This window comes from Rhodnius prolixus, unplaced genomic scaffold, assembly GCF_049639745.1.
Source record: "Rhodnius prolixus isolate KJV_2025 unplaced genomic scaffold, Rpr scaffold_6, whole genome shotgun sequence".
Taxonomy (NCBI): Eukaryota; Metazoa; Arthropoda; class Insecta; order Hemiptera; family Reduviidae; genus Rhodnius; species Rhodnius prolixus.
The window spans coordinates 41,170,736-41,195,031 of NW_027411634.1; the positions used below are offsets into that span (position 1 = coordinate 41,170,736).

Consider the following 24,296-nt stretch of genomic DNA (forward strand, 5'->3'; position numbering starts at 1 on the left):
ATCCCTGTTGAATAATATTTATTGATCGAAGCGCTATCTATATAGACGATACTTTTGAATTTAAACTTAAAATTTCCATTCCCATACTGTAATTAGACCATTAATGAACTAGAGATAAATTATTATTATTATTATTATTATTACATTACGGCTCCAGATTACAGTATTGCTTACTAGATATGAATTTATAATTCAAAATCAATTTTTATTTATTTAATTGAACAATTATTCGGATTATTACTTTGAATTAAAAAAAGAAAAACAAGAAAATGCATAATTTCCCTTTTCTTCCCTTAGGGTACGTTTACAACGGAGCTGTGAGTATAACTGATAGAGTAAAATATAATAGATGATTAGTGTGCACAACGGAGCTGTGATACAAGCAACATGTCCGAGTAGTGAAGAAGCAACAAAATGGTATATTTTAAAGAAAAAACGCTTTAGAAAATATCATGTACATCCCATAAATAAAAAACGAAGTACTTTGGGTGAATTTCACCATTTATACAAGGAACTTAGAAATTATCCGGATCGCGTTTTTTTGAATATGTGAGGATGGGTCCACCCACATTCGACAATATTTTAGAAAAAATAAGGTCAAAATTAAGAAAACTTTGGAAAAATTGTCATGGAAATCCTATAACCATAGAAGAAAAACTAGTGATTACTCTTAGGTTAGTAATGATTTTATTGGAAAAAAAACAACAAATAAATACACATGAAAATAAATGTAAGCACGATTTAAAAAACAAAATATTGTTTAAAAGTAAATAATAAAAAATAATGAGTAAAGACAGCACTAAATAATTTTTCGACGTCCATTTTGAAGCTCCGATACTGGAGTTCAGCTAGCAGAAAAATGAAAAATTCAATTCTATCATCTATGCTCGTTTATAGCAGCGAGTATGAGTCACTAGTCGAAGCTTCGTTGTGCACGCTCACATAAGAATGTACTAGGTTATTCTATAAGCGCTGATGCATCACTGCTATCATCTCCGCTATCATCTATGCTCACAGCTCCGTTGTAAACGTACCCTTAGACTGGAAACATAGTGGAGCGGCGAGCAAAGCGGCGAAATCAAACACAAGTTAACCGTATGGGACCGCGCGCACAGTGGGGAGCAAATCGAAGATAGAGAGCAACGCTATCTATGGAGAGTGTTTGTTTTCGCCGCTTTGCTCTTCGCTATCTTCGCCGCTCCACTATGATTCCAGCCTTAGGATATTGTAGGCGCGCGAAGACGCCTACACCCAGAAGTGGAAATACGCGAGAGTTTTAGAGATGGTTAATCTCTAGTTGCCCTTAGTGCGTAAGCCCCACCACCACCATCTCGGTCAAGGTTGGACACCAGGTGGGGGGTCAAGGCCGGGAAAGGCCAGGGCCATAAAGAGGGCAAACAAAAGACACCGAGACAACCCTGCAGATGAAGATGGACCAAAAAAACTGATGCTGTAGAGAGAAGTGTAATGTAAAGGAAACAGGAAGGTGATTGTTGCTCCCTCGTCTAGCCGATGAACGCTGATGCACTGTAGGCCTGGAAAGAAGAGAAATGAAAACACCATTGAAGGTTACAAGATGCAAGGCTACAGAAGTTTTGGCGGGAACCAAAAAAAAACGCGGGAAAAAGCATGGCGGGAAATTTTTTAAAAAAAAGGGCGCCAAGAAAAGATGGGTTCGACTGAACAGATATGTTTATCCTAAGATTTGCCATCTGCCTCAATTTTAGACATTCCTATTACACTCACAAGACAACGATACTGTGCTTTGAGGAACCATTGCTGCTTTTCCTTGGGACTTAAAAACACGATTAATAACCTCAAAAAATGAAAAACACAAAAAAGTAGAACCAATTCGATTTAGTACTTCGAAGGAAATTTTTTTAAAGCAACTGATATTACGTCAAATTTTTTATTTCGAATTATTCACAGAAAAAATCTCCGTTTTGAGATTTTCTAATCGTACGTAAATTTTACGTATATTTTTTGAGATATAGAGAAACAGTAAAAAAAATTTAGCTTTCCATTAAAATCGTCTAACTTAGCATAATACGTGGATTACAGCCACAAAATATTTAATTTAAGAATTTATTAAAATATACTTTTATGGAAAGTTTATAGGGGAATCCATAATTTTAAAATTATTATTTAAAAAATACATTTTATTAAGTTTAAAAACAATTTTAGCAGTGTTGACAAGTTTGAAACGGACGGGAAATAATATGAAGATAATACGATATTTTAATGAGCGACTAGTATGTTATAAAAAAAAAAAAAAGGAGGTTGGATGACCTGTTCACTTACTAACCTTGTTCTCTACTAATGAGCAACTCCTTTCTCCCTAAAGAAAAAGGCGCCGCGTAAATAGGAGTGCAGAGCGGGGAAAAAGAAAACGATAACCTCTTACGTTCGTTTATATCCAGTGGTGGTGGGGGGCGCGCGCGGCAATGCACTACTACCAACCACCCACCATAAAAAAAAAAAAAAAATCGTACGTAATAAGAAGCTCTTTAATCCTGTTTAAAGAGGGCAAACAACAAGTACCGGGGGCCACCCCCTTGTATTTTTTTTCTGCCCTTAAAAGAATTTACGTTAATTATGCGTTGTGTTTTGCTTTCATCTATTACTGCAGTTTTTCTAGTTGAGTTCCTGTAAAAAATTCAAGGATTAAAAACCAAAGAAAAGTGGGGTAAATTTTCTTTGCGAGTTTATTTTATTTTTTTGTGATCATTAAAGGGATTATATTATTATTTGTTCTTAGACAAAAAACTAACCCCTAAGCTATATTTAAAAAAAATACTCAAAACCTTCATCAAAAAGCAGCATCCCGAATCTAGGATCAAAAACCTCTGACTTCAAGATCATAGCTGTCCGAATAATCGAACAATAATCTTATAGGTAACATTCTATGCTCTAACATCGTGTCAATTGTAGCGTCTAAACATCTGCATCCTCAAACTGTACACCATGAGCTTAAATTGATGTTAAACAAAAGAGTTCTGGTTCTGAAACCTTACTCCACAATGTCCCAGTTAGGGTACGTTTACAACGGAGCTGTGAGTATAGATGATAGCAGAGATGATAACTGATAGAGTAAAATATAATCGATGATTAGTGTGCACAACGGAGCCGTGATACATGCAACATGTCCGAGTAGTGAAGAAGCAACAAAATGGTATATTTTAAAGAAAAAACGCTTTAGAAAATATCATGTACATCCCATAAATAAAAAACGAAGTACTTTGGGCGAATTTCACTATTTATATAAGGAACTTAGAAATTATCCGGATCGCGTTTTTTTGAATATGTGAGGATGGGTCCACCCACATTCGACTATATTTTAGAAAAAATAAGGTCAAAATTAAGAAAACTTTGGAAAAATTGTCATGGAAATCCTATAACCATAGAAGAAAAACTAGTGATTACTCTTAGGTAAGTAATGGTTTTATTGAGAAAAAACAAATAAATACACATGAAAATAAATGTAAGCACGATTCAAAAAAACAAAATATTGTTTAAAAGTAAATAATAAAATAATAACCAAAAATAATGAGTAAAGACAGCACTAAATAATTTTTCTACGTACATTTTGAAGCTCCGATACTGGAGTTCAGCTAGCAGAAAAATGAAAAATTCAATTCTATCATCTATGCTCGTTTATAGCAGCGAGTATGAGTCACTAGTCGAAGCTTCGTTGTGCACGCTCACATTCGTATGTGTTATGTTCTCTCGTTACAGACAACACTGTCCATCAGCGGACAGTGAGCTGTAAGAAGCTCCTAGGAAGAGAAAATCTAAGGGTCAGCTGCTGGATTCGAACCCGGGACCTCCGCGTGGGAGTCCAGTTGCTAACCTCATAGCTAATCCCTTCCCTTATTATTATTATTACTATTATTATTATTATTTATTTTTTTAATTTTTTTTTTATGATTTAAGGCGCGTCAACATCTAAGGTTATTGGCGCCCGGAGCTTTTTTCAGTGCACTGCCACCTCCGGACAGTGTTCTCTCGTTACAGACAACACTGTACATCACCGAACAGTGAGCTGTAAGAAGCTCCTAGGAAGAGAAAAATCTAAGGGTCAGCTGCTGGATTCGAACCCGGGACCTCCGCGTGGGAGTCCAGTATGCTAACCTCATAGCTAATCCCTCCTCTTATTATTATTATGATTATTATTATTACTCCTCTAAGTTACGTCTAGCTCATCCGCCTCTGTCCCAGAACAGAACCTAACAACTCCTCTACCCTGACAGGCACAGAATCGTCTAACACCCTTCCTATCTGGAAAACCGGAAAACTTTCACCCCGATCTAGAGATTTTCTGCTTGAAACCCCCCCCCAAAAAAAGAGAAAATCAATTCCTCTTACTCAGACATAAATAATAATCTGTAATATGGTTAATTACATAAAAAATGCAATCATTACAAATCCTGTGGAAGTTTAGCCCACAAAATAAACAATGCAAAGCAATCAAAACGCTCATTGCATTTAATGTGCATTAGTCAGCGTGTGCTTTGTTGACAACTGCAACATTTGTTGACATACTCATATGAAATTTTAACCATTATTAACCCTTAATAGCATTTTGTTGGCTCCCACTACTTAAGCAAAACAAACAGAAAGTATGGTTACAAAATTTCTAATATTCCCATCTCCGACTAGCAATTTAAATTATTTAAATAATTTAAAGTTGTTTTTATTAAAATAAACTTAGGTAGAGTTCGTGTTGAATGCAACTAATTAGTGGGTAACTTTTAGTTTTGAAATAGAGTTGTCATTTCTACGAGGGTCGTTTGAAAAGTCCGCGCAAAAATAAAAACTACTTAATTTTTTGGGGTAAACCTTTGTTATTTTTCAACATAGTCTCCTTTTAGGCTTATACACTTCGTCCAACGCTGCTCTAGTTTGTTGATCCCTTCCGAATAATAGGATTTGTCCAAGTCTGAAAAATAGCCATTCGTTTCTGCAATCACCTCCTCGTTTGAATAAAATCTTTTTCCCGCCAGCCATTTCTTCATATTGGGGAACAAATAGTAGTCCGAGGGAGCCAAGTCTGGAGAATAGGGGGGATGTGAAACGAGTTGGAACCCTATTTCCATTAATTTTGCGACCACAACTGCTGAGGTGTGAGCTGGTGCGTTGTCTTGATGGAAAAGGACTTTTTTGTGGGCCAATCGTGGGCGTTTTTCTTGCAGCTCGGTTTTCAAACGGTCCAATAACGATGAATAATATGCACCTGTAATAGTTTTACCCTTTTCCAGATAGTCGATGAGGATTATTCCTTGCGAATCCCAAAAGACAGTCGCCATAACCTTTCTGGCCGAAGGAACCGGTCTTCGCCTTTTTTGGCGCAGATTCCCCCTTGGTTGTTTAGATTGTTCTTTGGTCTCAGGAGTGTAGTGATGTATCCATGTTTCATCCACAGTGACGAAACGACGCTTAAAGTCATGCGGATTCTTCTGGAACAGCTGCGAACCGTCCTTGCAACACTTCACACGATTTCGTTTTTGGTCAAGCGTGAGAAAATCACTCCACTTCCTCGATTCAAACGAATGCCAAACACAAAGTAATAGACCGATCTGGCTGAAACTTGTTGTGTGTTCTTCCAAGAGATGCTACTAACTAAACATAACCTCGATACGCGCCAGTGGTGCTATCTCTCTGACTTTGTACGGACTTTTCAAACGACCCTCGTAAGTATATCGTTGAAATAGTTGGGTTTGCAACAAACTAAATCGTGCTATGTGACAAACCACAAACGTTTTGGACGTTTCGTATTCCAGCAACTTTTCGTCTTAAGGTATTCAGTCCTTGTCGCCAAATTTTTAAAACATTTATGATTGGTAATTTTCTCCATATTTTGGTGGTAGACCTGTTCTATAATTAACAGAGTTTCCCTTCGTTTTCATTGTTTGGTTTAAGTCCAGAATTGAGGAATGATTATATTTTGTAAGTTTGGAAGTAAAATTTTTGTTGCATCTTTGGAAGTGTATTGTGAAGATTTGTAGTGGACAAGGTGTAAGTATTGTTAGTCCATATTTTGGAATTCGTATTTTTGAAACCTAGTATTTACAAAAGTCTATTTGCTTGCGAAAAGTGTTGAATATTATATTTTCTTTTATGGAAGGAGAGGGGGCACATTTCAACATCACAGTTCAAATGTGCCGCCCTACCGACCTGCAAGTTTGTGACTTTTTTTTTTGGTTTAATCGCAGAGAAGGGGAAAGTGGTCCGAACTTCTACATTAAGAAGCGCAACAAACCCGAATATTTTGTTCAAACTTCCCTAAACCCATCACACTTCGGGTACAACATCCCCGGACTGTGTCATTCTCAGAACCTTTGAACTAGATTTCAGTGGTTTCAAAATAGAAAGTAATTGTAGTAGTCGAGAGAAATAACTGATAGAAGGTAGATTCAGAGTAAGGTAATATCATTTCTTTCAGACAAGACAGAAGACACACCAACCCAGAAATGTAATAGTATTACTTTCTAAACTACCCCTGAAGATGACCTAATCCCTGGGTCGAAAGCTCGGCAAAATAAATTTTATTAGAGTGAAATGGCAGTTATTTTTTCAATCATATTGAAACTATGAATCAGTCACCAAAAAGAATGAACAACAACATCTCTTTCTATTTTATATTGTGTTCAAGGTACCCCACCAGTGGGGTAGATATTAACATTTGACACAAAATTGTTAAATTAAAAAAAATATAGATATGTATATAAAGTACCAACTGTTTATTGATATAGATCTCTTAAGAAGACTTGAAAGTTGTAGAAAACAAAATAAAAAGGTTCAATAATACAGATTCTCTGCGCACTCTGTAACAGAAAATGGAAATGTCTCCCATACTGTACAAAAAAGTTTAAAAAAATGTTAAATTTCCTTGAACAATCGTAAGAGAAGATACACAGGTGTGATTAAGGCAACATTATCAGGAGAGAGGATGGTTTGGCTTACCTCTAACGTGCTACTTGCGTACAATGTACAATTCTACCAAATGAGTGATATTTATGTTGTGTATTCATTGTTACTAAAATTTAAAGTTGTAAGAAGATTTGTCTACCGGAAGTGAGAGACTGTAACTACAGAACTCTGCCTTTTCAATATTTTTTTTACTAATTTATGACGTGAACTTTAGGCTAACATGTCTGCCAACTATGGTGGTCAATTGGAGAACCTAAAACATTTTATTATTTTTCAATACTACTTCTTCTATGACAAGCAATAAAAAAGTGTAAAATAAAACAGGTGGATGCAGAACAGTTTCACCGTCGAAGTAAGTCCAATCTTGGAAGTAACCAGGTGATTCAGATCCGGAGATATTGTGGTGGCCCCCACCCCCCCGGGTACAATGTGGGGAATTATCTAAATTTCCAGAACGTTACCTACCTTTCCAGCCAGTGCTTTTGTTTTTGTTATCACTCGCAAGAGTTTAAGTAAAGTCAGGTGTGATGGACTGATAAGCGCGAACTCTGCAGTTCTACTGTTTAAACTACTTCACTAAACTGGATGGGAAGCGCCATCTATTTAGTTCATTGCATGCAAACTTAAATTTAGTATTATCATTTTAAATAAACTTTTACCAATCGTAGTTTTTTATTTATTTACTTATTTTGTTGTTTTAGAATTTTGTAAGTTGGCAAAATTGGAAAATACGAAGTAAAAATTAAAAAAAAAAAAAAAACTTTGGAGGCGCCGGGCATCGATCCCGGTACCTCTCGCATGCTAAGCGAGCGCTCTACCATCTGAGCTACGCCCCCTGTTGTAGACCACTACAAATTTTTACATTTATAAAAAAAGAAAGTTCAGAATTTTGAATGAATGCCAATTGAACGGAGTAGGAGATAACTGTTCTCTCTTTCTCATTCTAAAAAGGAACTGGTTTAGTAGACATTACTTAATCGTACGATTACCTCATTTTTGGTAGACCGTTGCTCTGCCAAATCCTACTGATTCCAGCAAATATTAAAGCATAGGGAATACAATTTCTTTTACTCTTTTTTTTTTTATTATTAAAATTATATTTTTCTAAATGAAAGGTTATAAATGTTTTGAGAATAAGTGTAGGGGCGTTAAAAATAGTCCAAAAATTCATTCCCCCCCTCCGAAAACTCAAATATTTGAGCCCAAATTATTTTTTACAAAACTTTATGCAATAAAATTGTACATTACACTGAAATTTAGAGAAGACTTAATTCAAGACCCTGCTCAGAACATTTTTTAAAACGTCTTTGTGTTCACACAAAAGTTTAACGTGAAATTCTAGAAATAATTTTTCTCTAAACTCATTATTTCCGCAATACATTTTCACCTGTTCTTAATAATAAACCAGAGAGAGAGAGATAAGACCTCACAATTACAGGAAAAACCAAAAAAAAAAAAAGACACTTTACAGGAAATCTACCTATTTCCTAACTCGCAGGTGCGCTTGGATCGAGTTTTCCGAGAAAGAAAAAAAGTGTTTTAATTAAAAAATATTTGTACGTGTAATCACATTCACATGAAAATTCTAGGAGCTATTTGAAAGGAAATCTTGGAAAATTCTATTCAGAAAAGTGGCACTTTTGGGAAGCTGATTTTCTTTAAAATTCGAAATTTACACCCACATTTAATTCTTATTAATATTATACATATAGATGGCAGGGCAGTACAATAAACTGTAAGCGTGACCACCTATCGATCTACTATATCGATAATAAATTGTAATACTATTGTAATGCTTGCTCTCTATTTGTGAAAAAGCATCAGACAATTTGAAATTTAAATTAGAATTTAGAGCTCTAATATGAAGGTTGATAATGCAAATAAATAATATAACGTGTTTATACATAGAAATATTAAATTTTATTTAAAATAGGATTGCAGAAAACTAACACCGACCAATACAATTGCATACTTATTAATAAATACGTACATACAAACACATACTAGTATAACATAATGAACTTAAAATCTAAAGTACCTAGCTATCAACTCCATACCGACCTACATTCGTATAAATGGGTTGAACTAATATTATTAAATTGCACACATAACATATAACATGGTGCATATATTTATATTTCTATATAATATTATGCTACTGCAACTAAGATAGCTGCGAGTATGTACAGTGTTATCTGCACAACAGAAAATAGTACATAAACTTGGACCTTTTAGTTTATAAAACAAAAAATAAAAATAAAAAAAAAATCGATATTTTATAAAAGCACTGCGCATGCGTCAAAGTATATGATATATGTTCGCACGTCATATGAATACGTCATATCTGTCTGGCCAATGGGTGATTTCTTTTTAAATAATGAAAACCATCTCTAGGAAAACCTTCACAATATTTTTCTAGTTTACAAAATTTTCTATTGATTAAACATTATTTTGGTAACTTAAAACCTATTTCATAGCCTCGCTGACTTTACAAAATTGTTATACGTCCGCCTGCCAGCCAATCTACATAACCTAAAAGAGGAAAACTAGAAAATTTCTTATCTGGTTTAGATGCACATGTTGAAGGTCGGAAAATTTTTTTGGGGGAGATTTTCCCGAGTATACTGCTCTTAAAGATTTCCCCTTCTAGAAAAATGTTCATTACAGGGTCTCAAAGGGTGAGGTGGCCAAGCATCCCTTTAAATTGAGTTAAACAAAACTTCAAAATTGCCCAAAAACTCGTAATTTTCTTTTGACTAACAGATTCTTGGCATCATAGGCTTCCTGGAAGTCATTGTTGATGATTGGTCGATGATTGACGATGGTGAAAGTTTACTCTTCGGGACTGTCCAGCAGACTTCATCTTCGAAATTATGATGGGCTTTTTTGTGAAATAAGTCCTCCAATAATAAAAAAACTATTCTTTGGCAAGAATTATGGTATTTATATTGGATCCTTAAGATACTAGACCCTAAAGCTAAGATGTATTGCGGTACTAGTCTAGGCCTTGGATTTTATTTAATGGTTAATATGAGAAATTTACAGTAAAGTATGTTAGGCGGTTATAGGCTAGACCCGCAAAGCTAAGATGTATTGCGGTACTAGTCTAGGCCTTGCATTTTATTTAATGGTTAATACGAGGAATTTATAGTAAAGTATGTTAGGCGGTTAAGAGACTAGTCTAGGCCTTGCATTTTATTTAATGGTTAATACGAGGAATTTATAGTAAAGTATGTTAGGCGGTTAAGAGACTAGTCTAGGTCTTGCATTTTATTTAATGGTTAATACGAGGAATTTATAGTAAAGTATGTTTGCTAGTCGCCTCCGTCTAGCTACTATTATTATTGGATTCTTATTCTTAGTTATATGCATATCTGTTCTTAGACACCCTCCACCTCTTCACCTCTCTCCAATGAAGTGTGATCAAGACATAACGAGGAGTCACCTTCCCATTAATATAATTAATTAATGAAAATTAATCATTTTAATATTGGGAAGGGGCCACCTTCCACCCCTAACATTTCATTATGCTATACATATCGATATATTTATATTTGAGGGAATTTTATCTTTGATATCGAAATATACATGGGGCTTTGAAATAATATTTACTAACAGGAGAAAACAGTTTGCTAGCCTGTAGGCTTGCAGAATTCAGTACATACATGCTTCTCTCAAGTTGGCAACACTATTTAAACAAACTGACCGCCAAAAACAGTGGTCGGGGGCTAGGCACTTTGTTTACGTATATGACTTAGAGAGGGGGAAGTCGAACTGCCAAGTTTCCATTCGATCTAGTACACACACCCCCTAACCACACTACCACCACTTTAAAGCTTACTCACACCTCACTAACACTCTGACAACAACGGTTGATGAGGTTGTTGGGGGGGGGATTTCTATCATTTCCGTTCAACAACGCCAAATCGTGTAAATGCGGCCGGCGGCACGTCGTTAAAAAACCCCAATCTCTGTACATTTTCACAGTCTGCAGTATTGACAACCCCCCCCCCCCCACATTATCGTCTATCGGCAATGAGACCCCCGTCGGGCTAAATCGCCCACGGCCAGTGCTTAATTGCAGATAAATCGTCCAAACTCTATCGTATTTGACTACTTCCCCTTGTACGTGTCTGTACATACAGACGTACCAGTCGAATTACATTAGAGTATGTTAATGTTTTAGCAACACATTCTAATATGCGCACGCATATTCGTTAATAACTTACGATTATTCGTGTAACCATTCTCTCTCTCTCACTCTCTCTCTCTCTTACCTCTTCCCCCACAGTATGTATCAGCGAGATTGTCGACTCCACCGGAAGTATATTGATTTGAGCTCCTCTGAGTACAAGAAAGTGTTTTTTTTGTTTTTTTTTTGTAAATATTCAAATTTCGCTTAGTTGCACCGGAAGGCGCTTTTTTGGTCATAATCAATCAACCAAAAGTACTAAGTTAAAAGAACCGATTTCGGACTTTCAGCCATCATTAGAGATAGAGTAGTTAGGAATAAATTTCGTCTTGCAATAAACTTGCTGATTCTAATTACTCAGTAGTATGACCCCCAACCCAAAGTAATTTAAGTAGTTCTAAAACTTCAATTTTGAAATTTGAAAATTTCATTAAGGGCACTCCAGCGAGAGAGCAGTGGGTAGGCTTCCCTCTAAAGTAATAGTTAAGTATAATGTACGCTTAGACTTATACAATACTGTTAAACAGAAATTAATAATTGCCTCGTTAAAATGTAGATTAAAAAAAAAACTATGAACAAGTTTTGTTATAGTTTATTGCTGATACAACTCTAATCCAAGCAGCCATTACTACTCAAGAGGGCATGGCTGTGGGCGTGGTCACCTTTAACGTTCCAGCTACTGATTGGTCAATACAACCGCCCACAATCCACGCCTCTAACTCTTTATTGGTTAATTGTTTAACACTAATTATTTCATAGAAAAATATAATTAGAGATTTTTAATCATTTTCTCCCCATAGTTATTTGATAAATAAACTATTTATGTAATTAAAATTCTACATGAAAATATCAATTTGAATGGTCATCATATTTATTGGTTTATATTATAGTCATCATATTTATAGTCATCATATTATACTAATGGAAAACAGAAAATGCAGTAGATTTGTAGGATTTCCGAGAAAACCCCCCTCTTCGAAAATTGCAGTTTTTGGTTCAACATCTTTGAACTACTTTTTAACTAATCACAAAAATTATAATTACCAATTTTTTTTAATTTTTTTGCTATTGAGGAACGCAAGAGAAGGATTCAAGGAATACTAAGGTACCGCTGAACATATTTTGAGAACCCTCTAAGGTAAGGCATTCGTAAGATATTTCTTTGCGGGATAGCTAACAGATTTACGAAGGCTTATCACCATCGGTAGGATCTTCCAGCAAAAAGAATGTTCTGACGTCTTGAACTAGAAGATCTTAGGCCGAGCACTACAACTTCGAGATTAACATTTTATGAATTAACGCAGCTATTAGTTCTTCTTGATGCTAGCCGGGGCTTTTTGCGATTGAGCTTTGAAGCAATCAAATTATTCAATTACAGTAATTTCAAACAAAAATCTGCATCTAATTAACTTCAGGTGTTTTTTGGTATATAATTTAGTAAATTTGGTATTAGGGTAATATTTTAAGTTCTGCATGCTGTAGCCTGTTCTTTTTTTTGAAGGGTGTGGTCTTCCTAGTCTTTTGAATATATAGGCAGGATGGAGCCCAGTAATTTCAAGTTGTAGTCTCGCCCTGGATAATAATCGGATAGGATATGATTTGAGACCACTGGCCGGAATTGTATTCACGAATCACACTAATATTAAATATTGTATTAAAGGAACACAAAATCAGTGTTGCCACTCCTTATGACTGTGTGAGCTCTTGGCGTGCGTGATATTGTACAGTTAACATTGTAGTACGGTTCGCAAGTTTTCGGATTGTAGTCATGGAACCATGGAGAGGTGGTGGGGGGACCCCCTCCCCTTCCACTGTAGTCTGATATCCATGTTACAGCTGGCCAATTCAGTTATCTATATTAGCAGGTGTTTGGTAACATTGTGTGCTCTTATCGTATCGATATTTTTATTTTCTATTATTATTATTGTGTGCAGTGTTTTGGCGGGCGCGGGAAATTTTACCCGCCATACACAGTCCATACACAGGTTAAGGTTATAAATTCTCGTATGGGTTTTTTTTTTACTATCTGTGTAACGGAAAATTGCAGAAAAGCGCAGACTTTTCCTACTTTCGTTGAGTTTTCCCTAGGGATATGCTCGTAACTTAGCGAAGGGAATCTCACAACTTTAACGTTATTACGTTTAAAGATTTTTCTTAAAAATGGCTCTTACGAGTTTACCTTAAACTAGATGCATCATAGCACACATGCAGGTTGTTTATTTGGAAGAATACATGTCAGGTAGAGGAGCACGGATAGATTTACCATTAAAACACCATTTTAGTATAATGCATGGTCCAGCTACTAAATATTACGGGGAAGATTAGAAGATCTGCGAAAAATTTAGAATTCGAATAAAATTACTGAATCGATTGTGAAACTTTACAGAAAGGAAGTAAATATTTACGTACAAAATTTCTCCAACCGGAAATAGCACCGGATGTAGTAGTGAAGGATATTTGTAAATTTTCTCAAACATGGCTCCTACAATTTTATTTAAGCTTAATAAATATGTGGTCTCATTTAATTCTAATACTTCTGTTTGAAGCATTAAAAACAAAAATCTATTAAAAGCACTTTTAAGTGATAAGTAGCTTTAAAATGCCATTAGAAGCATTGGAGGAGGAATGAGAGAAGTATTCACCCTAAAGCAGAGGTCGCCAAAGTGGTCTATATAAACCTCCAGGGGTCTATTTAACAAAAGTAGGGTCGATCTGCGCCAGACCGGTCGAAGGAAAAACAATTTCGAACCCAACATGGCGGAACCTTGCAAAGAAACACCAGGCACACCCATCTCATTAATTAAGAAGCAATACTGTCGTTACTTTACTTATTATTTAATAAATATTAAGGTATTTAAATTTCAACATTAAGATATTTTTTAAGTGTCTTAGCTCCTCTACTTTACACAATCTATGCTGCCGACTTACCTTCTAACCTTAATACCTCTATTTACACCTTCGCTGACGACACTGCCATTCTCTCCACTCACTCTGACCCTATCCTCGAAGTACAGTCCCACTCAATAGAACCTTGGTTAGAATACTGGCGTATAAAAATTAACCCAACTAAGTCTAAATACATAGTCTTCACGCTCAAACGTCAAACTCCACCACCTGTCTCTTCTTACATCATACACCTATCCCACCAGCCGACCATGTGCGGTACCTTGGAATGTACCTAGACAAGAGACTTACCTGGAACCCCCATACGAGACTTAAACGTACCGAACTAAACAAACGATACAAACTTCTAGCCAGACTACTCGACAAACGCTCAAAACTCTCACTACAGAACAAACGACGACTGGGAAATGAAGTTCAGGGGTTGGAAGTTAAGTTATGAGATGGAAGCTTGGAAATAGTGCTCCGGGAGAGTCTTTAGATTGAACGGGTCGCTTTGGGATGAAGTGCGAGAAAGAATCCTGGCAAGATAAACTAACAGGTAGCAGTTCTTGACGACACATGTTTATTCTTTACCAAACCCAGTAGAGCATCCTGTTTATGCAAGTTTGCTACAACATATCCTTCCAATCCTTTACTAAAACAACGCCAACAGCAGGAGAGAGAGAGAGCAAAAAAAGGAATATCTTCCAGTCTGTTCAAATCAAAGCAAGAATAGTTTGGCTTTTTTGGGATCCTTTTCCACCACCCAGTTTTTCCCAGTGTACCACAGGGTTAACAGCCCTGAAGCAATGCTTTTCCCCACTCTCATACACACAACCGGATGAGCTTGTAACCTCTTTTGTTTTCCTACTACTCAGAACAAGAGAAAAGAGGCCTGCGGACTTAGATGAAAGGAAAGCAGGAAAACTCTTTGTAGATTTGTTTCCCCTTTTTTGTGTTTTTCTTAAAAACGGAAAGACATGCTAAGATTGGTTTTCTCCCACTCCATCTCTTTCTATGTCTTTCCCCCCACTACTCTTTCACTTATCTCCCCCCCCCCACTCTTTTTCACCTTCTACCCTTACTGAACTGAACCAGTCTTATCCTGCTCCAGTGGCGACCAAAATGCTAATCTTGCCCCTTAGTATTATTGCTTTTCTTCTCCTCCTTTGTCTTTCTCTTACTTCTTCATCCAAATGAATACTTCTTGTGTTCCTTTATTATTATTTTTCCTTTTTACTCTTCTTTTATCTATTATTACCTTAAGCACTCCTTGATCGGCTCTGTTTTCTTAAGCGTTCTTAAAGGAAAAGGACTTTATCTGTCCAATGTTAAATTAAATACTCTTTGTAACATGCACGAAGAAATGACAACTACTCCCAAATTCTTCAGGATCCAAAATTTTTCGAGCTCCTTATTTAAGTATCCAATCAAAGCATCGCTAAGCACCTGGAATATTCCCCCTCCTACCTGAAGTAAACAAGAGATTTGACAGAACCCTATTTCCACATACTAATCTTCTAGTCAGTCATCACCCACTCTGAACTCTTCCTAACAATCCTCCTGCATACTTGAACGCCACTAGCCTCTCCAGACATCCTTTCCAGTGAAACTGCTAGCGTCAGCGAGTATTAGGAGAGTAACTATTGGGTAGTTTTCCATCTCATATTTACATTACATTTTCTGTTACAGAGTGCTCAGAATCGTATTATTGAACCTTTTTATTTTGTTTTCTACAACTTTCAAGTCTTCTGAACAGATCTATATCAATAAACAGTTGGTACTTTACATACATATCTATATTTTTTTAATTTAAAAATGTTGTGTCAAATGTTAATATCTGCCCCACTGGTGGGGTAGCTTTGAACACAATATAATATAGAAAGAAATGATATTACCTTACTCTGACTCTACCTTCTATCAGTTATTTCTCTCGACTACTACGAGTACATTACTTTCTCTTTTGAAACCACTGAAATCTAGTTCAAAGGTTCTGAGAATAACACAGTCCGGGATGTTTGTACTCGAAGTGTGATGGGTTTAGGGAAGTTTGAACAAAATATTCGGGTTTGTTGCGCTTCTTGATGTTCCGGACCACTTTCCCCTTCTCTGCGATTAAACAAAAAAAAGTCACAAACTTGCAGGTCGGTAGGGCGGCACATTTTAACTGGTGATGTAGAAATGTGCCCCCTCTCCTTCCATAAAAGAAAATATAATATCCAACACTTTTTTGCAAGCAAATAGACTTTTTGTAAATACTAGATTTAAAAATACGAATTCCAAATGTTAATATGGACTAACAATACTTCACACCTTGTCCACTACAATCTTCACAATACACTTCCAAAGATGCAACAAAAATTTTACTTCCAAATTTACAAAATATAACATTCCTCAATTCTGGACTTTACCAAACAATGAAAACATTAGGGAAATTCTGTCAATTATACAACAGGTCTACCACAACATATGGAGAAAATTGCCAATCATAAATGTTTTAAAAATATTTGGCGAGAAATTATAAACTGTTCAGAGGCGCCCCCCCTGTTCAAAGGCGCCCCCCCTGTTCAAAGGTGCCTCCCCTGTTCAAAGGCGCCTCCCCTGTTCAAAGGCGCCCCCTGTTCAAAGGTGCCCCCTCTCACCACTATATTGTTACCGTGAATTAAAATCAAGTTCTAAGTTGAAAATACGAAGAAAATTTTCTACTTAACTCCATAAGTTAGAGATGGTCGTGTGAGTGAGTGATGACGTCATGTTTATAATTTTTTTTATTTTTCCACAAAACTAAAATATAATTTATTTATTAAACAAATCCTTATTTTTCCCTTTAAAACAAACTGCCTACTTTATGCTGTACGCGTAACATGAACGCATGAAATATGTTTTAAAAGATGCACGCACGTTTTAGAAGGCATTGGCCAAAACGGAAGTAAAGGAATTTATATTATTATATATATATATATATGCCATGCACACTGAAAATGATGCTGATGATGCAATACGAACATTATTACTGGAGAAAGAGGAGGGTGGGAAGGAAAATGTACTTCCGGTTTAGAGTTAGACAGCCGGGGTGGGTAGTTTAGAATGGCGATGTGTAAGTGATGAACGATGATCTAGTTAGTGCTGTGCACATATCTTTAGAGAGAGACAGACAGAGTGAGGGCGGAATATTAGAAGCAGTGGAGGTGGGAGGATCCAGAGAACTGGACTTGATTTGCCCACTCTGCGGGCACCGGAAATGGGACTCATACTAAACCCACGACGAAGACACAGCACTACTACCGGAGTTACTTGTGCACTGAATATAGAATTGGGGGGAACTTAGTCGCCCTGGAATATAGGCGCCCCCAATCCTAAACTCCTTCCAAACCCCCTCCCGTATTGCTCATAAGTCTCCACAGTAATCGTTGTCTATTATCAACTCCTAGTTCTGTAGAATAGAATAGCCTACAGCCTCTCAGATGGTCCAGGAGATCTTCTCCACACACAGTGTACGGAACAACTTGGATGTCCAGAGAGACTGGGGATTAACTAGTTAAAACAACTCTCCACCCCCGCACTTATCTTAGTCCAAGTTCCCTTAACCCCACTTCCCACCCTCCAAAGAACTAATAGGACCCGCGTATCCAAAGCCACTGCCTAAGAGGACATTATGTGCTGCTCTTATGTTTGAAGATCACGTCCCCCAGTAAATGGTTGTATATCAACGTAATGGTGGTAGCAGCCACCCGGTTAAATGTACCATTCTCTGTTTGAAAATGTTTTCGCCCCCAACTAAATACCCCCCACTTTATACCAGGAACAGTGTCCATCATTAGCTCATCCAAGAATTATCCGCACCACAACTACCTGGTCAATATTATCCATAAAATTAATCAAATAAAAATAAAATGCAAAAAAAAATTCTGATTTGTGCCCGATGATGACGTAACTTCCTCTCATTCCTCCCTTCGAAAAAGGGCCATTCGTGTGAGACCAAGAACATCAAGAACAATTTGGGTGTTGGTTGCATCACGATAATGCTCCTTGTCACCACAGAAATTTCAATAAACCAGAGTTTTTGGCCAGTAAAAAACATTCCTGTGGCTCCTCACAGCCTCCTTATTCGCCTGACTTGAGTCCTTGTGACTTTTTTTTCTCTTCCTGAAGTTGAAAAAAAATCACCTCAAGGGAACTTGCATTTTGGGACAGTCGGAAAACATTCAAACAGCTGTAACCGACGACCAGCTGAAGGCTATTCCAGTATCGGAGTTCTCGAGCACACTGCTATGAGGAGTGGAAGAAACGTCTCCAGAGCGCTGTGTGGCTTCAGAAGGAAGTTATTTTGAAGATGACAATATAGAATTGTAATTCTTTTTTGGAATAAATTTTTTTTAAAAAAATCAGTCTCATTACTTAATTTACAGACCTCGTACGTACTTAAATTTTCCTGAAACTTATTATTATTTTTTTTTATGATTTAAGGCGCGTCAACATCTAAGGTTATTGGCGCCCGGAGCTTTTTTCAGTGCACTGCCGGCCTCTGGACAGTGTTCTCTCGTTACAGACAACACTGTCCATCACCGGACAGTGAGCTGTAAGAAGCTTCTAGGAAGAGAAAATCTAAGGGTCAGCAGCAGGATTCGAATCTTTTCAGTAAAGCGATAACTTCCGGCTATGGAATCATGACCGCTAAATTGCAGCGGGCCCCCCCGCTGATTTTTTATTTTTATTTATTAATTTATTATTTATTTTTGTTATAATATTTTGTAATCAACTCACAAACAATACTCCCTGACAATTTTGTTTTTTAACTCATTTTTCGGAGGGGGGCCTCCGCGCACCACAAAATGTTAATTTCCAGTAAAAACTGTGAAAATATTTAATTATATTATTAAGGGGAAGTAAAAAGAATTGAGCTTGAGTAAAGTCAATTACTCGCGGAAGGGAAAGTTATAACCTCAAAACCTTCGAATGGAAGAAAAACCGAACATAACCTCAATAAATGGTGGAGTTTAAAAAGAAAACCTCAACTCAATTCAGTGAAAATGGGGTAAATTTAATTTTACGCACACTTCATACATATTTTTCAATTTAGTTTTCCCTTTGATTGTAGATTTTGAAAAAAGAATTACAAAAAACAAAACAAAACACATGTATAATTATAAAGACAAAATTAATGAGAAATTTACAAAACCAAACCACGTCACGTCGAGGATTAGAGAATTATTTTGTTATTCAGTTAGCAAGCTGATAGTAATTAGGTGTTGTTCTACCAGATAGCGTTGGCAAAACACTGAGCGCCATGTTGGGATGGAAATACGGAGATGAACCCCGGGAACACCAGGATCTGATTAGTCTCCCGGTCCCTGGGACTACGTGATGTCCACATATCCCTCTTCTACTTCATCAAAATCCTGTACTGTTCCATTCAAGGAACTCTTTCGAGAGACCCCCCCACCCGTTATTCTAAAATTAGTGAACAATTTTAATTAGAATCGCATTTCCTTTTCTGTAAAAAAGGAAGTATTCTAATCATGATATTTCCATGTTTATCAGAGACATCCTGTGATTGCTCTGTACAAAAAGATATCCTAGAAAACACGCAGAAATCGCTGATGAGTCTAATAATCAAACTGGAACTCCAAACAGGGCTGTCCTAGTTCTAGATATGAAGAGAAAACAAAATGGAAAACAGGAATATTTTCTAAGTGAACATTACAGAGAGGGAAATGCGTTGCATTCACTCGCTTTCCTGATGGGCCTGATTTATTTAAGGCTAGGATACCATAATTTAATCACCAATGCACTCTCTGCCTGGATTACGAGTATTTAGGATCTAGGCGCCACCGAAGCCGAGAGGTTAGAGGTGAGACCTGTAAAGCTAATATGTATTGTGGTACTGATTCCCGGAGTCAAGGCCTTGGATTTTATTTAAAGGGTAATAAAAGTTATTTATTTAACAAGTGTGGAAAGTAGTACTTTTCCTCATGCGAGGCAGGGTTTGCACGCACGAGCGAGCGAAGCGAGGCGAATGCAAGTGCAAATTGCCGAGTGTGAGGAAAATACTTTACACTCGAGTTAAATATTATATTTTTTCTGCAACCATTAGGGTTATTAACTAAAAAAAAAAAACTAAACAGGAATCACTAGAATCCATTTTAATTTTCTATAAGGTAACACTATAACCTTTTTAACTGTTATAATTAAAAATATCTAATTATTAAAATATTATTTTTATTTCTATATTCCTTTCAATTTTTATTTTATTTTTTAATATTCGTTTTTTAATTATTTAGTTACGTTAAATAAGCTTATTAAAGTTTTACAGAAAATATTTAATAACAAAACTTCTTATATCAAGGAAGTACAATAAAGTTTTTCCACTCACTAGTGAGGAAAGTGACACTAATGGGAATTTTTCCCCACTAGTGAGGTAAAGTTGGGCCTTACACAGCTGATTTTATTTGAGTAATGAGAACATTCCTACATGGTTGCAGAAAAAAGAAATTTACAGTAAAGTATGTTAGGCGGTTAAAGGCTAGACCCGCAAAGCTAAGATGTATTGCGGTACTAGTCTAGCCCTTGGATTTTATTTAATGGTTAATATGAAAAATTTACAGTAAAATATGTTTGGCGGTTAGAGGCTAGACCCGCAAAGCTAAGATGTATTGCGGTACTAGTCTAGGCCTTGGATTTTATTCAATGGTTAATATGAGAAATTTATAGTAAAGTATGTTAGGCGGCTATAGGCTAGACCCGCAAAGCTAAGATGTATTGTGGTACTAGACTAGGCCTTGGATTTTATTCAATGGGTAATATGAGAAATTTACAGTAAAGTATGTTAGGCGGCTATAGGCTAGACCCGCAAAGCTCAGATGTATTGTGGTACTAGACTAGGCCTTGGATTTTATTTAATGGTTAATATGAGAAATTTACAGTAAAGTATGTTTGCTAGTCGCCTCCGTCCACGGCACCTAATTTGTTACTTGGACAGTTACTTGGATTATTGCCAGCCTGCAAAAATGTAGGCAATAACTTATTCAGGATCTACAATGAAATGCCACTTACATCTGTAAGTGAAAGTCTTGAGAGTATATTTAAAGAAAATGTGGAAAAGTACCAAGAAAAGGAGAAGTGTTCGAGGTTGTGGAAATGATAAAACTATTTGAAGTAAACATAAAACTCCCTGGGGGACGCTAAAATGGAAAATAAAATTCTTTTGCAGTAAAATAAAATCAAGACGAAGAAGGCAGCGGGATTGAGGAGGAGTGGGGGGTTTAGCCGTAGGTGAGAGAGTGGGGGTAAGAGACGTTAAATTGTGGGCGATGTGTAATTAAAAGCTGTCTAGAGGATTGTTTGAAATTGGTGAAATACAGGAGCGTTGTAACTGCTTGCACTTCTGGTCTTGGACTTAGCCAGGAGGTGAGTTGGTGCGCGGCGTCCTAAAAAGGGCAGCTTTCTAAACGACAGAAGGGAAAGGGGGTTCGGCACTGTGCTGTGGAGGATACGGTTTTTAGAGATGGCAATAATCATTTCCATAAGTTGGAGTGTTACTCGTTCTAGGTGTGAGTGTCGGCTCTGCTAAGGAGAAGGGATGGGCCCTTTCAGGTATACAAAGGACAAGTAATCAAGCCCCAGTTTACTATATTGAGGCTGTCGTACCACTGGCACAATTCTACCCCCCACCACCGCTTCTATACCCCCACCATCCGATTCTCTTCTCCCACCACATCTCTAGCTCGCTAAAGTCTCTCTATTTTAACAAAAGATTCTAAAAATAAGGCATTTTCTCCTGCAATGCTTCTGTTGTTTTCACTTCTTTTGACTTCACATTAAAACAGTGTCAAAGAAGAACACTAAAAACTAGCAGTTATTTGTTTCTTCTTCAATAATTCTTCGGAAGATTGATTTTTTTTTGTCTCTTAATTTACGGAGCATCAACATCTGTGACCATTTGCTGGCTCCTTGGTCCAGTACCCAGCCCATCTTCAGAAAGCTTCCTCCAGTTCAGACAACTGGAGTGCTCCAGAGCTCTAAGAAGCTCCCAGGAATAGAAAAATCTAAGGACCGGCATTCCTGGATTCTAAACCCCGGGGTCTTCTTGTGGGGATCTAGTACTCTAACCATCCCTTCCATGATGAACCTCAATAACTTGGATTATTTTGTTTTTTCTTGGTATTGTAAAGCGGTGATCAATTTTTTTTTAAAAAATTCCAACTTACCAACCTTTCGGAAAAGTTTCTTGCCTTCTTCAACGCCTGAACAAAGCAATTATACAAAAATTTTATTGAGCTACCTAAATCTACAATTTATAAATGAACAAATTTCTATTAATTTTAGGGCATTCATCTCCTCTTAACCCAAAGTTGTGATTGTGAGAAATCCCCAATTTGCCAATTTTGCTGCAGCAAAGCCTTTGCGAATTAACTTGGACTACGCTAGAGCTTACTAGCATTGGGCTCATTATGATCCCTTTAAAGTGAGACCTATAAAGCTAAGATGTATTGCGGTACTATTCTAAGCCTTGGATTTAATTTAATGGTTAATATGAGAAATTTACAGTAAAGTATGTTAGGCGGTTAGAGGTTAGACCCGCAAAGCTAAGATGTATTGCGGTACTAGTATAGGCCTTGGATTTTATTTAATGGTTAATATGAGAAATTTATAGTAAAGTATGTTAGGCGGTTATAGGCTAGACCCGCAAAGCTAAGATGTATTGCGGTACTAGTCTAGGCCTTGGTATTTTATTTAATGATTAATATGAGAAATTTATAGTAAAATATGTTAGGCGGTTATAGGCTAGACCCGCAAAGCTAAGATGTATTGCGGTACTAGTCTAGGCTTTGGATTTTATTTAATGATTAATATGAGAAATTTACAGTAAAGTATGTTTGCTAGTCGCCTCCGTCCACGGCACCTAATTTGGTAGTTGGAAGTAAAGCCCGCCTGAAAAAATAGGCGATTACTACTACTAATCCCTTTAAATAACTCGAAAACACATTTATCGATCTTGCTTTTCTGCTACCATCTTTTGGATTCACTCTGGATGAAGCAGGTACTGATTGCAGTAGATTTATAATATCATCAAATCATCCTCGCCACAGACTAAAGGAGAATTGACATGAAGGAAAATGTCTTTCCACTTCTATTTCTTTCAGACCAGCAGAGCAAAATGGTAGACCTGCTGCAGAGTTAAGACTTCCCACAAGTAGCAAGGACAAGGGTGGGGAGAAAAAAACAGCCTCTGCTTTGGCGCAATAATCATTTCCTCTAGCAAAACATGTGCTAGAACGTCTTACTATTTATCCCAAACCAAGAACGTCCGGAGGAAGTGTGCTTATGGACCGCCCGCAATCTTTCTACTAATACAGGAGGACGCGAATCTCTTCCACTCCCTTCCCAAAAAAAGCCCCAGGGGGTTGAGGAATACACAGCAGACATCAAACTGCAATCATGCTTTAAATCATTGCCACAGATGGCGGCCCTGCTCTCTTTTGCCTGGAAAAAGGGAAGAGAAACAGTTCTGCCAACAGCTAGCTCACTCTTTCCCCACTTTCTCAGCATCCCTACACCTCTCTGCACTCTGTTCATGCACACAGCATGTTTGGTAAAGCACTGCAAGCAGGAAAGCTTAACAAAACTTTGTTTTACGTCACGTATAGAAGAGGGGTAAGAGAGAGAGGGTTTTCAAGGGGAAAGCTACTGCCACCTTAATCGTTTGTTGTTGCGTCATAGTTTACTGCCTCCACACGTTTCCTTGTTGCTCTCCCTGTGCCATTGCTAAGGCATCGTTTTAAGCATTTAATAATTAAATAGGGATGCACCCATAACACCTTTAGCCCACTCTCTCAGCTATCTTACTGTTTAAGTAGCACACGTGTGAATGCACGTGTCTTCTCACTCCCACTCGAATTTACTGTAGTTTAAACCAAGCTACTACCTCCTAACACGTTTAATTACTAAAACTTAAACCTCGACTAGCTTAAATTTCAAGTTTAGTCCTGCCACTTCCGTTTCCTCCCCCTCCCAAAACCTGGACGGACTATCACACATCCTTACAACTCTCGTGACTTAAACTTTAACATTTTTTGGGACTCAAAGTTTTTGAGACATACATAATGTTTGCCAAAATTAGGTTTTTTTTTTTAAAGAAAAAAGCGTAACCATTCCTCACCCTCTGAAATCGATTTTATGATCGAAAAATGTAGTAGCAATAAGTGTAACAAATATTTAGTAGTATAAAAAGTATCAAAATCCATTCCCGCAAATTGGCACTTCCGGTTATGGAATTTTCTTCGCTCAAAAT

At 37.0% G+C, this 24,296-nt stretch overlaps 1 protein-coding gene and 1 non-coding gene across 3 annotated transcripts in view; both read right to left on the reverse strand.

Moving 5' to 3' along the window:
- Scgdelta (sarcoglycan delta) overlaps window positions 1-24,296 on the reverse strand; it is a 302,399-nt gene that overhangs the window by 263,405 nt on the left and 14,698 nt on the right. The window lies entirely within an intron of this gene.
- On the reverse strand, window positions 7,694-7,766 carry TRNAA-AGC (transfer RNA alanine (anticodon AGC)). The gene has a single exon. It is a non-coding gene; the product is annotated as a tRNA-Ala (tRNA).